The sequence below is a fragment of the Aplysia californica genome, unplaced genomic scaffold (assembly GCF_000002075.1).
Source record: "Aplysia californica isolate F4 #8 unplaced genomic scaffold, AplCal3.0 scaffold00701, whole genome shotgun sequence".
NCBI classification, from domain to species: Eukaryota; Metazoa; Mollusca; class Gastropoda; order Aplysiida; family Aplysiidae; genus Aplysia; species Aplysia californica.
In genome coordinates, this window is record NW_004797971.1 from 185,150 (window position 1) to 196,414 (window position 11,265).

Consider the following 11,265-nt stretch of genomic DNA (forward strand, 5'->3'; position numbering starts at 1 on the left):
TAATAATATTATTATACCAAAGTCCGCGGTGGGGGTAGTCTCAGTGCGTATCTAGTGGAGCTAGTGCGTAGATTTTACTACACCATCGCGTGCAGGCAATCAGGATAGGCGCCACAGAGGTCTTCCCAGAGGTCCTCCCAGCTATCTATATTTCATGCCCGTCTTGGTTAGGTATCTCGACGAGACCGGGCAGAACCTCTCGCCCCGCGCCCCGTCCCGGTAGAGGCCCGCTGTGAACACTTTTCTTGTCTCAAGTACATGTATACACACGGACGTTGTATAACGCTGTTCTGTCATGCAGATGTAGGCTCATGGAGACATGTGTTTATGTGCGCCTGTTTGTTTGTTTGTTGATATGTGTATCCATAATATCACGTTAATCACCCCCCCCCCCCTTTCTTTTCCATGAATCTCTATCCTTGAAAATTATATTAACTCGATGGCGATGAAAATAAAGGGTAATAGGTAAAGGGTTTTAAAAACCTATGATTGTATTAAAAATCAAAGAAACAACGATTAAACATTTTTTAAAATGAATAAATACATTTGGTGTTAGATACGTCCATATATGCCATAAATAGCCAAGAAAAACACTTAATGAATGAACGAATAGATAAATGAATAAATAAATAGATAAAGACACTCCACTGACCCCTTTGCTCTGGCAGTCATTCAGACACACGCCATTGCTCTCGGTTGCGCTTCTGTTTGTGAAGTTGGCGCACTGCGGCACGCTGGGACAAAGACAGAAAGCAACAGTTGGGAATATCTGGTCTGTATCTGAAGAGTGGGAAATGCTTAAAAGGGAGGGGGAATTCTTTCCTCTTTATGTGTCCTGAATGGGGCCGATAAATCGTGGTGAAAGAAAACTATCGATGGCACCGTTGCATTTTTAATAGGCCCTGTAAAATGTTATTATATGTGTCTCCGAAAACGGTGCCTGAATAGGTTTTTCATGTTGCGTGTTTGTATATGTTCTTGAGAGTAGAAAGAACACTCTTAGAATGAGTAGGGGGTATACTTAAACTTAATGAGTTTGTTTTTCTCAAGAACGAGTGCTTTAAAGATTGTCGTCATAGATCAATATCAAGATGAGAATTGCAACAGCGGAAACTGGGGAACTAAATTATAAGAATCGCGCACCCATTTTTCAATGTTCAAGATGGGTTAACCGTTGAACCTGCAGAAGTCTAAATTATAAGAATCGCGCACCCATTTTTCAATGCTCAAGATTGGGTTAGCAGTTGAACCTGCAGAAGTCGCAAAGGCCTTCCCAATTGTTCCCTTGATCTTCAAGTACTATGAGCCTCCCGGGACAACAAAGTATTGCAGCATATTAATTGCACTCGGCTTTCTGAGCAGCAGGCTTGCCAACTGTCCCGAATTTTCCGGGACTGTCCTGTATTCGGCAGTCAGGAATTTGATAACCGTATCACAATATACACTGGACCAAAACCAGTCCCGCTTAATGTAATTTTGTTCTTTGTTACGTAATCTGATGTTAAGACGTTGGGCGTCCCTAGTTGGGTTTTTGAAGCAGTTGGCAAACTTGGAGCAGTGATACAGAAATACCGTGCAACACATGCTGAATGATGGGTACATGTACTGAACAAGGAGTACTGTATCAGATACAGTACTCCTTGGTTCTTAATAATATGCCTTAGAGAATATCGCAGCAGCGGAAATACGGGTATTCAGTGAAATGCTTGGAATTTAGCACTACCCACTAAAACAGATGGAAGCTTATTAGTTAAAGTGCAGACTAAAAGAGAATTAATGCTCACTTTGATAAAACCGAGACTTTTCTTTTAAAATGTAGCAGAGGCAAGCAGAGTTGAAGGAGAGGAGGATGACGAAGGGCTAGATATTATAATCGAACTGAATTGAGACGGAATGTACTCTGACATACCCTGTTCTTACTTGTTTTCAGTGCTTCGACACGCATTGTCTTTCGCCGTTCCATAGCGAAATGCAGCTGTTATGGTGTCAACTCGAGGAGAGCCTTTTTCTTCTTATATCAACTATATTTAAAAACAATAGACTCTTCGAAGAAATGATTGGTGGGACGCAGGAGGAACAGAGAGCGTTAAGGGATAAGAAAAAGTCAATTCTTTAATTGTTTAACTGCCATCTATCACCAAAGACAGACACTCGTCTATGAAAGGGCGTCACCGCGTATTCGATTTCTCAGTGTTTGGAATTACATATTATATGTAGACTATGTTGTATTATTGTTGCACGAGCTGAATTAGGCTTTCTTGATTTATCATTATAACGAGATCATAGTCACTGGTTGGTTTAGTCTTCTTTCTGTTCTTCCTTTCTTGTTCTTTTTTGTTTTCCGCAACAATTCCTGGAAAAGTGTAACTGTACTTGTACCATAAACTACAACTCAAATGATACAATATAGGCATAGATTCTAACTGAAAAATCGTGCGTACTCACCGTTTATGAAAACAATAGCTAAAATCCAAGGCTTCTCGTTTGTGTCTGGGTTTTATTTTTTTCCTCCTGTCTTTTCAAAGCACGAAAGCCCACGGACAGAAAGCATCCATCCTTGGGGTTATGTAAGTTCTCGATACCAATCTTGATTACCTTTGCTCACTTGGACATATGAATAATAATATTTGTAGGAGCTTTTCTAAGCCCTAGGCTGAAATCAAAAGTCGGCAGTCCTCACCGCTGTAGTGCTCTAGCCGCACTGAAAGGTTGATCTCTCCGAGTAGTTTGGCACCGCGCCTTTCTCGCCGCGAGGCTCGCTCTCAGCCTCAGAATTAGGAGAAGGACAGGAGGAGTGAGGGAGGGGAGAGAGGGGTGCTTATCCCCTGTGGTTACAGCTGCCTGAACCGAGATCTGTGATATTGTGGGTATAGAACGGAACAGTGCTGTCAGTACATAAACACTAGTCGGCAAGATAGAATGCTGCTATCGATGCTGCTTCTGGTATTATCGTTTTTGTTGTTCCTGTTGTTTCAGAGTACTCATTTTCTTTTTTTGCTTTTTAAAATTTTTTTTTTTTTGCTGTTGTTATCATCTCTACTGTTCTACCTTCTTTTTTCATTCCTATGTGTTATTGGTATAGAACCAAGCGTCTCAATTTCGAAAAATAATAAGCTGTTAGTATCTTGGTGAGGGCTATCTCTTACAAAAAGTAACTATAGGTCGTTAAGCCACAGCTGCCCACGGTTAGAAAAATCCTGCTCAATCAGTTCTCAGTATTTCGATTTGAAATTTTACAAAATAAAGTGAAATGACCTGGACGTTACGAAAACTATTTTTCTAAAAGCGTAGTTGGTTTACCGCAAAAGATAGCTTGTTTGGGCTTTGTATTTACCTCGAGCCCCAGTGGAAACAAACAATCATGTATTTACAGCACGCTGACATGCTGGTCATTTTTTACCTCTTTTTCAACACAGACAAGTCCGGTGTTATTGACGAACTGAAAACAGCTCACTCACAAATCTCTTGAAAACGCACTGTCATAATAATCTAAAGGCGTGTACTCTATCACAACATACAAGTGGGGCCTTTGTGAGATGATGAGTGAATTTCGCCGACGGAAATCATGCGGAGAGTGTTGAGAGTTGAGCGCTGCGTCTTGTGTTGCCTAAAAGTAGAAAAGGATCAATTCGTGCATGACTCAGGGCAGACGAGACTTTTTTTGAATTGTGAAAATGTCCTCAAAATGTACAAAGCCCCTTAAGAGTAAATATTTCACCGCACAGACTGTTATGCAACATGTATATACACACTTTTGTGCGGAAGCCAATCGCGGATATACATACTGTTTCACTGCAAATCCAAAGAAACGAGTTGTTCATGCTTTTAAGAAACTTTTATCGCGGCGAACAATAAATCGCCATCTTCAAAGCAGTGTAAAATCTGCAAATGAACCCCAAAGACCCGTTGTTGATAGACCACGGAAAGTTGATGATTTTGGCCGAGATGTGATAAAGCGTCTTATAGTCAGAATGTTTGAAAAACGAGAACTAGTGACCCTCCGAAAGTTGAAGAAGAAATGCAAATTTCTTTGAGCAAGACAACGTTTTGGAAAAGTGCAGGGTTCACGTTCAGAAAAAGACTAGGACACAATAAAGGCATCCTATGCGAACGATCAGACCTCGTTGCCTCGAGGAGCAGATATCTACGAGAAGTCAGAGAAAAGAGAAAGGAGGGTTTCGACATAGTTTACATTGATGAAACCTGGGTTAACGCTCACCATACTAAAGAGCTAGAGTGGCAGTCGATAGACGCTACTATGGGTCGGCACGTCCCTTCCAGCAAGGGTCAACGATTAATCATCGCTCATGCCGAAAGCAGCAATGTGGGTTTTGTTTCCGATGCCGCTCTTATTTTCCAATCGAAGTCAACAGACAACAGAGACTATCACTCTGAAATGAACGCCGACATATTCGAAGATTGGATGAAACATCAGCTACTGCCAGCTCTCGATAGGCCTACGTGTATTGTGATGGACAATGCAACGTATCATAATCGCGTTGCGCAGGAAAATAAAACACCAACTTCCGCATGGAGAAAAGACAACATAAAAGAATGGCTTTGTACCAACAGCATCGAGTTCCCAGAGCACGCTTTAAAACCAGAACTTTTGCAAATAGTCAAAAGTCTAAATGGACCCAAAATCTATGCTATTGATAAAGTCATAGCTTTTCATCGACACACAAGCCTGAGACTTCCACCGTACCATTCCCATTAAAACCCTATCGAGTTGGTTTGGGCAAGGATTAAACACGATGTCGCTGACAAAAATATGATTTTGAAAATCGCGGACATCAAGACATTGACGATGAATGCTACATTTGACGTAGACCGACACTACTGGAAGAAATGTGTTGAACACGTCATGGCAGAAGAGAACAATTATTGGAAAACTGACTGGCTTGGATTTATTCAACAAAAGATGGTTATCAATCCCTTTGGGTCCGATTCTGAGGACGATCAATGACTCCTCTCCTTTTTTGGTGAGTTTTTATCTTTATAAAAACTTAAAAGCGTTAGCTGTCCATTGTAACCAAAATGTTATTATTTTTATGCCCTTGGAAAGTTATTTACGTTTTGTTTGTCTCGTCAGCCTGGACTTGTTCACCAAGGACCTGGTGACTTTCTGGTCATTCATACATTTCCTACGAGTTCCGCCCCTGTTTTGTAAATGTTGGTGTGTTGCAACGAAAATCAGACATTTTCTCCGTGTCATCGTATGTAACTTCTATTGTAAAACTTCTGTTATAAATCTGACATAGTTTGGGCGAACATCAAAGGAAACCTATCGGAACCTAACTTGTAAAGGTTTCTTAACCACACAATTTAGAATCTGTAACGTCCAGTAAAGTCTAACACTATATGGAATATTTCAAAGCAGTCAAACAGAGGACTTCGCGATAATTCGCCCTTAGGTGTGGGCAGCTGAGGCTGAACGACCTATAGAAGTTCATGGCTCTGTAGTTGAACTCTATACTTGAACGTTCGTCTCACTTTTTCGAAAGATGGGGCACCCCCCAGTACGGTCAATCCGTTGTATTCTGAATAACATGTAGACAATGATCAGAAATGGGCTTTGAATCTGGGGTTCCTTCAATTGTATATTTGACTTTGTTGGCAGGGGCACGATTCCCACAATGCATCGTTCGTTATTTCTCCTCCCATATATTATTCGTACTTTACTCATTAATGACATCTATGTTGCTCACGAGTTACACGATCTCTCAGCTTCAGCGTGGTGGTAGACTGGTGCTCTGGTATAGTTTGTTCCTTCTTGTCGTCACTGTCTCTACTTTTTCTTTTTTTTATGTTTGTTACTACAGTAAGCTCTGCTTGCTCTTGACTGAAAGGGGTGAAGCAATAACAGCCCCCCCCCCCTCGTTCCAAAGAAAAAAAAGGAGAAAAAAGAAAAAGAAAAAATTCAATACCTGCAACGCAAATAAAACAAGAGTTGGAAGTAATCCCCCTCCCCAGAACCCTCACAAACGACAAACAAAAGGGGGCTCTCGTGGCCTAGAGGTTATGGTGTTCACCTCTCATTCAAAGGTCCCAGGTTCGAATCCGGGTAGCGACGGAAATATTTTCTTCTCTAAAATCGTCTCCTTTCACCTTGTTTCCTGCTCTCTTGCAATGTTCTGTCGTCTGCTTTCGTCTCCACTTTCTGCTCCCACCCTCTCACCTCCTTTGCCTTCTCATCTGGGCTCCTGACTCTTTCGGCAGCCTTTCTACTGCTACTCCTTGGCTCCTTCTTACTGCTGTCTTTCAGCCACACCCTTGATCTCCTGGTAGGAAAGATCTGCACCTAGCCTTCTCGGACAAGGGCGAAAAATCTCGAAGGGCCCGTGTGTAAGTTGCGCACGTTAAAGATCCCTTGGTGGCCTAAAATCGATGAGAATAGGCTTTAGCCGCCTCCCGCACAAAATTCAATATTTCCTACTAACTGAAAATGTTTAATGTGTCCCGCGCGCTCATATGATGACCTTATGCAGTTGCAAGCTCCGTAAAACATTTACCTTACCAACAAACAAACCGACAAACAAACAAACATACGAACAAACAAGCAAACATAAAAATTGACCCCTTCCCCCAAAAAACAACAACAACAAATCAAAACAAACAACCAAGCAACAACAAGAGGAAAACACAAAAACAAAAGAAAAAAAAAACACCCTCCCAACAACAACCAAGAAGCAAAAAACAAACAACAACAAAAAACAAAAGAAGAGCTAACAAATAAAAAAGCGCCGTCCGCCCAGTGGTCCAGCTCTGTGCCCCCGGCTCTCCTTGATCGGCGAGAGATCGGGAGGAGCCGCCCGGCACAGTGTGACGCGAGACCCACAGTACAGCAGTACATTACAGTCCGGGGAAACCAGCCCACCTACACACGGCGCTTATGTGGTGGGACGTGGTGGGCGGGTCGATACGGCGGAATTAATTCATGGCGCTTGATGAGCCGAATTAGTTAAGTTTCCTTTGTTTCTTGTTATTCTTTAAAGGCGTTACAAATCGCCCGAACGTTCTGTCCACCACCCAGGAGATAGATGCGCAAAGTGGCGGGTCATTTTTCTTCTTCTCTCCTGTAATGGTGGTGAGGTCAGATTTGTTTGTGGTAAAAGGCTCACACCACACGCGAGGTGGGAGAGAAATCGAGGGTTGATGTCTGTCTGTCTGTCTGTCTGTCTGTCTGTCTGTCTGTCTGTCTGTCTGTCTGTCTGTGCGTGCAGCTTTCCTATTTGTGTTTTGTATGGCATTGAACTCACCCCCCCCCCCCCACACACACGACAAAAAAGCAACTAAAAGCAAAACAAACAAAATATCAATCCCGCAAGAGAGAAGAAAATATAACGAACCAATCAGTATCCCATTTCCTTCCGTCGACGTGTGACAAGCGCGCCAGCCCACGTAACCGATACTGTGGAATCTTGAAAGAAAGGTGCACCGTGATGTGATTGGAATTATGCACAGTGCGCTACCTGATACTCGTTTAAGCATAATTTTTCCGACGAATTCATCCGTTGATGATTTATTTGTTGGTCCCCACGATTGACGGTCCGGATTTCATGGCGTCTTACGTTTTATGGGCCTCGTGTTATTGAAATAAAATTATTGGTGTAATGCAATAACACCAATAAAATTCTAATTTTTCTTCAGAAAATATACACCTCAAATGGAATGTATCACATTTGAGATTTTAAACACCTGCTCAGTTGTTTCCAGCGTTCATTATGTTCTTCTGGGAAATTTTCTATCGCCGCCAATTCGTGGTCGGTTGGCGGGTGTTCTGGTGTGGCTTGCTTCTTCTTTCATGTCAAACACCATGTCTTTATTTCTCCTCCTTTTCTATGTTTCTTACTCTATCGTAACACCTCTAATCTTCAGCCCTTATATGACTGCATTGCGTTGCAAGTGCCATAAAACACTTACTAAAACAGCGTTTTTCAATGCTGTGGGGGTTTTTTGTGATCGTCGTCACCCTCGACCTCTTCCTCTTTCTCTTTATTCTTCTCCCCATTTTTCTCCTCTTCTCACTCCTCTTGATTCTCCTTCCACACATGTATTCACCTCTTCTATCTATCTGTCTATCTATCTGTCTATCTGTCTATCTATCTATCTATCTATCTATCTATCTATCTATCTATCTATCTATCTATCTGTCTGTCTGTCTGTCTAGTTTACAAAATCGACAGTAGTGAACAAGCTCAATCTTTTTTTCCCGCTCCCTTGCTTTTTTTACTCGCTAACACTTAACGCATATATATATATACACATACATGTAGAAACTGGAGCAATACGATCCCTGAATCGTTTGATTTTGAAATTGCTTTGACGGAGACCACTCCATAAAGGCAAAGATATAGGCTTGTGTCATAAAACGTCAGTTTAGAGCGCTTTTGCTTTTTCAGTTCTTGATAAAGATTCTTTCTTTTCTGTCGTTGTCTAAGGCCTAGTTCCCGTTTGAAGCTTTCGCTCTTCAAAGATCAATGTTGGTTTTGAAAGCCCGTTTTAAGGATTCGCTTCACTGAAACTGAACCAATGACACACATAATCGCCTCGCACATTGTACGAGCCATTCACTCCTCGTAGGTTCAACAAAAGAGTAGTCTTTCAACTGTGACCGAAAAAAATTCTTCTAAAACCCACCTGTATTCAGTTACTTTCTGATGAGTGCTGGGTGACTGATTAATGTGTGCCCCCGTCAACTTTTTGTTGTTATTGTTGCTATTGTTTTTGCTGTTGATGCTCTCCTGCCGCCCCCTCCTCCCCCTCCTCTTCTTCCTCCTCCTCCTCCTCCTTTTGTATTTTGTCCTTCTTCTTCTTCTTGATTTATCCGTAGAATACGCCATGTTTCAATTTCGTGCTCGAAATAATAATTATAATTATTTGACCAAGCAAAAGACGAACCGAACGAACATATAAATATAAGATGGAATCTTTTTTTATTGGCAGTACATTTGTGTAATACACTGTAATTACATGTTTGACAAGGCTTTGACTACATACTACTTTGTCAGAAAGTGGATTTTTTTCCCAGAAGTAAGTTTGTGCGTAGAATTTCTTTTAACGTTGTTTGCTCAGCACACTTGCAAATATAATAGAAAGTATGTCCATGTTGTGTCTTCGATCAAAGGTGTCTTTATCTCAGGTGGCACTGTGCCGTCGGCAGTCTAGTGCTTAGGTTACCGGACCCGTAGTCGTGAGATTGCGGGTTCGGGGCTTCGAGCCTCAGCTCGGCCCGACGTTGTGTCCGTGGGAAAGGTACTTTACAAGAATTTCCTGTTTTAGCTCCGTCCTTTCGGAGATAAGTAATAATGTTGACAACGGTTTTAAACCTATACCACTTCACATACCATTCAGATGGCCCCGCTGTCGGAAAAGAGGCATTACACCAAGTCGAATCTATATCATTATCAGTGACGGGCGATAGTTACGAATGCTTTCCTGTTGCATTGACAGTACTCAGAAATCAAGACAAAAATTATAGAAGTTTGTGGGGGTTGTGATTTTGAGGTTTATCCCGTCCTTAGATTACACACGTCAGTGGATGGCCCTTGGGGCATCTCTGTGATTGCGACATTGGCCCTCTGCAGTTGGTCCGCTTATGGCTGTTCCAGTCAGTTGTGTTGAATGTATATTCGTGCGACCACTGTTCTTTCTCCGTTCATGACCCTCCCCTGTTTTATTTCTTTAAAGCTGGTGTGTTTGTTGCTTTGATTTATCTTATTTATCAATACAGATTCTCTTGCTGATAGATCTTGCTGCCCAGCGGGGATTTGCGCTGTACAAATGCTATCGATTATTATTTATTAATCCGGAATTTTTTTTGGGAAATAAAGACTCAGGATAACTGCATTTAGCTTGAGGAGGGGCTGTGGGCGGTTTATTTTGCAACAATTGCAGCAGAAATAACGGTAGTGATATTGATAAAAATGTATTTGGAACTCCCCGCGGTCATGAATAAGTGTTTCCTTCAACAGAATAGTTTCCGTCAGGTTCATGGTTCTTGCCTTTCATTTGAACCGAGGCCGCTGTTAATTGGCACCTATGTTTTCCTTGACCACCTGCGTTGGGGAGTGTACCCTGTTGAAGCATGTCGGATCTGTCATATTATGTGAACGTTTTTGTTTGTTTTCTGGTCCCGTCTCCGTTTTGCGGGTGTCGTGTTAACGATCTTATTCGTATCAGTCAGTCATTGACTATTAGAATATAAGTAAATACAATGACACCAAGAGGAAACAAGAAGAGAATATAAGTAATAATGATTAGTTTTATCAGTAGGTCTTTGATTAGTGAATGGACTAATTTCCTTTCTCCAGCTTTTGTCTCTTCTAGCTCCCCCTGGACTGCGGAGTCACATTTCCCCCTCTCTCTCTTCTCGCACAGAGAGTCCAGATTTTCATAAATAAACGTTTGTTCTTGCTGAGTTTTAACTGGAACCTGTACACTGGCCTAGCTGACATCAACTTTTCTCTCCGGACCATATCGAACGAACCGAGAGATCGAACGAGTAGAGCATCCCACCTAAGTCATCTAGATCCTCCGTCAGAGGTGAAATCCTTGCACTGCAGTCTTCAAGCCACCGCTCTGTGCTGGGATTTAACTCTGCGGTCATAGATAGCTCTCCAGCCGGCACTCTTTTACGCCGTCTCGTTACGTCCTTTTTGAAACGACGCGTGCGTTAGAGACAGAGTAAGAAAACGTGTGTCGTGTCCTAGTAGCGTTGTCGCAAAATAAAGGCCCGAACGAGGCGAAAAAGATACTTCCCAGAGAGACCTCCCAAACTGGAGAGAGTATTAAGCAGATTAGCGTGGTTTAGACCCCTCTCCTTCCGTCTTGACCGTATAGAATACGTTCCTATGCCGATCGAAATCACCCTGATTATATATCGTTTAGGCCTTTTTAAATAGAAATTGTTTATTCCCCACATAATTTTATAATGCAAAAAATCCGACGTCAGGAGGGGTTTGAATAGGTGAATAGAGTTTGACAAAAGGTACCAAACGGGAGGCTATGTCGTGGGCTTCTGTTGCCAAATAGGGTAAAGCTGATCGATCTGTGGAGCCAGGTTGTTCATCAATAACTATCGACACTGATCGCCTTGATCGAAGCCCAACACGAAGACACTAAGGTCCTTATGTTGGTGGTGTCTGTTAGGATTTTGTTGGCGAGACGTGGAAGGATTGTCTGGAAATAGGTGTGCGTTTCTCTCTGTGTGTATGTATGTGTGTGTGTGTATGTATGTGTGTGTGTGTGTGTGTGTGTGTGTGT

The 11,265-nt window shown here is 42.1% G+C and overlaps 2 protein-coding genes across 3 annotated transcripts in view; one reads left to right on the forward strand and one right to left on the reverse strand.

Annotated features, from left to right (window-relative positions):
* LOC106013173 overlaps positions 1 to 2,690 on the reverse strand; it is a 12,350-nt gene extending 9,660 nt beyond the window's left edge. Inside the window, exons 1-2 of the mRNA XM_013088196.2 lie at positions 2,446 to 2,690; positions 653 to 734 (exon numbers count right to left, since the gene is read on the reverse strand). The gene's annotated coding sequence lies outside the window, so the exon portion shown is untranslated. The remainder of the gene's footprint in view (positions 1 to 652; positions 735 to 2,445) is intronic.
* The window catches only part of LOC101851896 (GPI inositol-deacylase), a 66,695-nt gene that overhangs the window by 39,723 nt on the left and 15,707 nt on the right, over positions 1 to 11,265 (forward strand). The gene's annotated exons all lie outside the window — the stretch shown is intronic.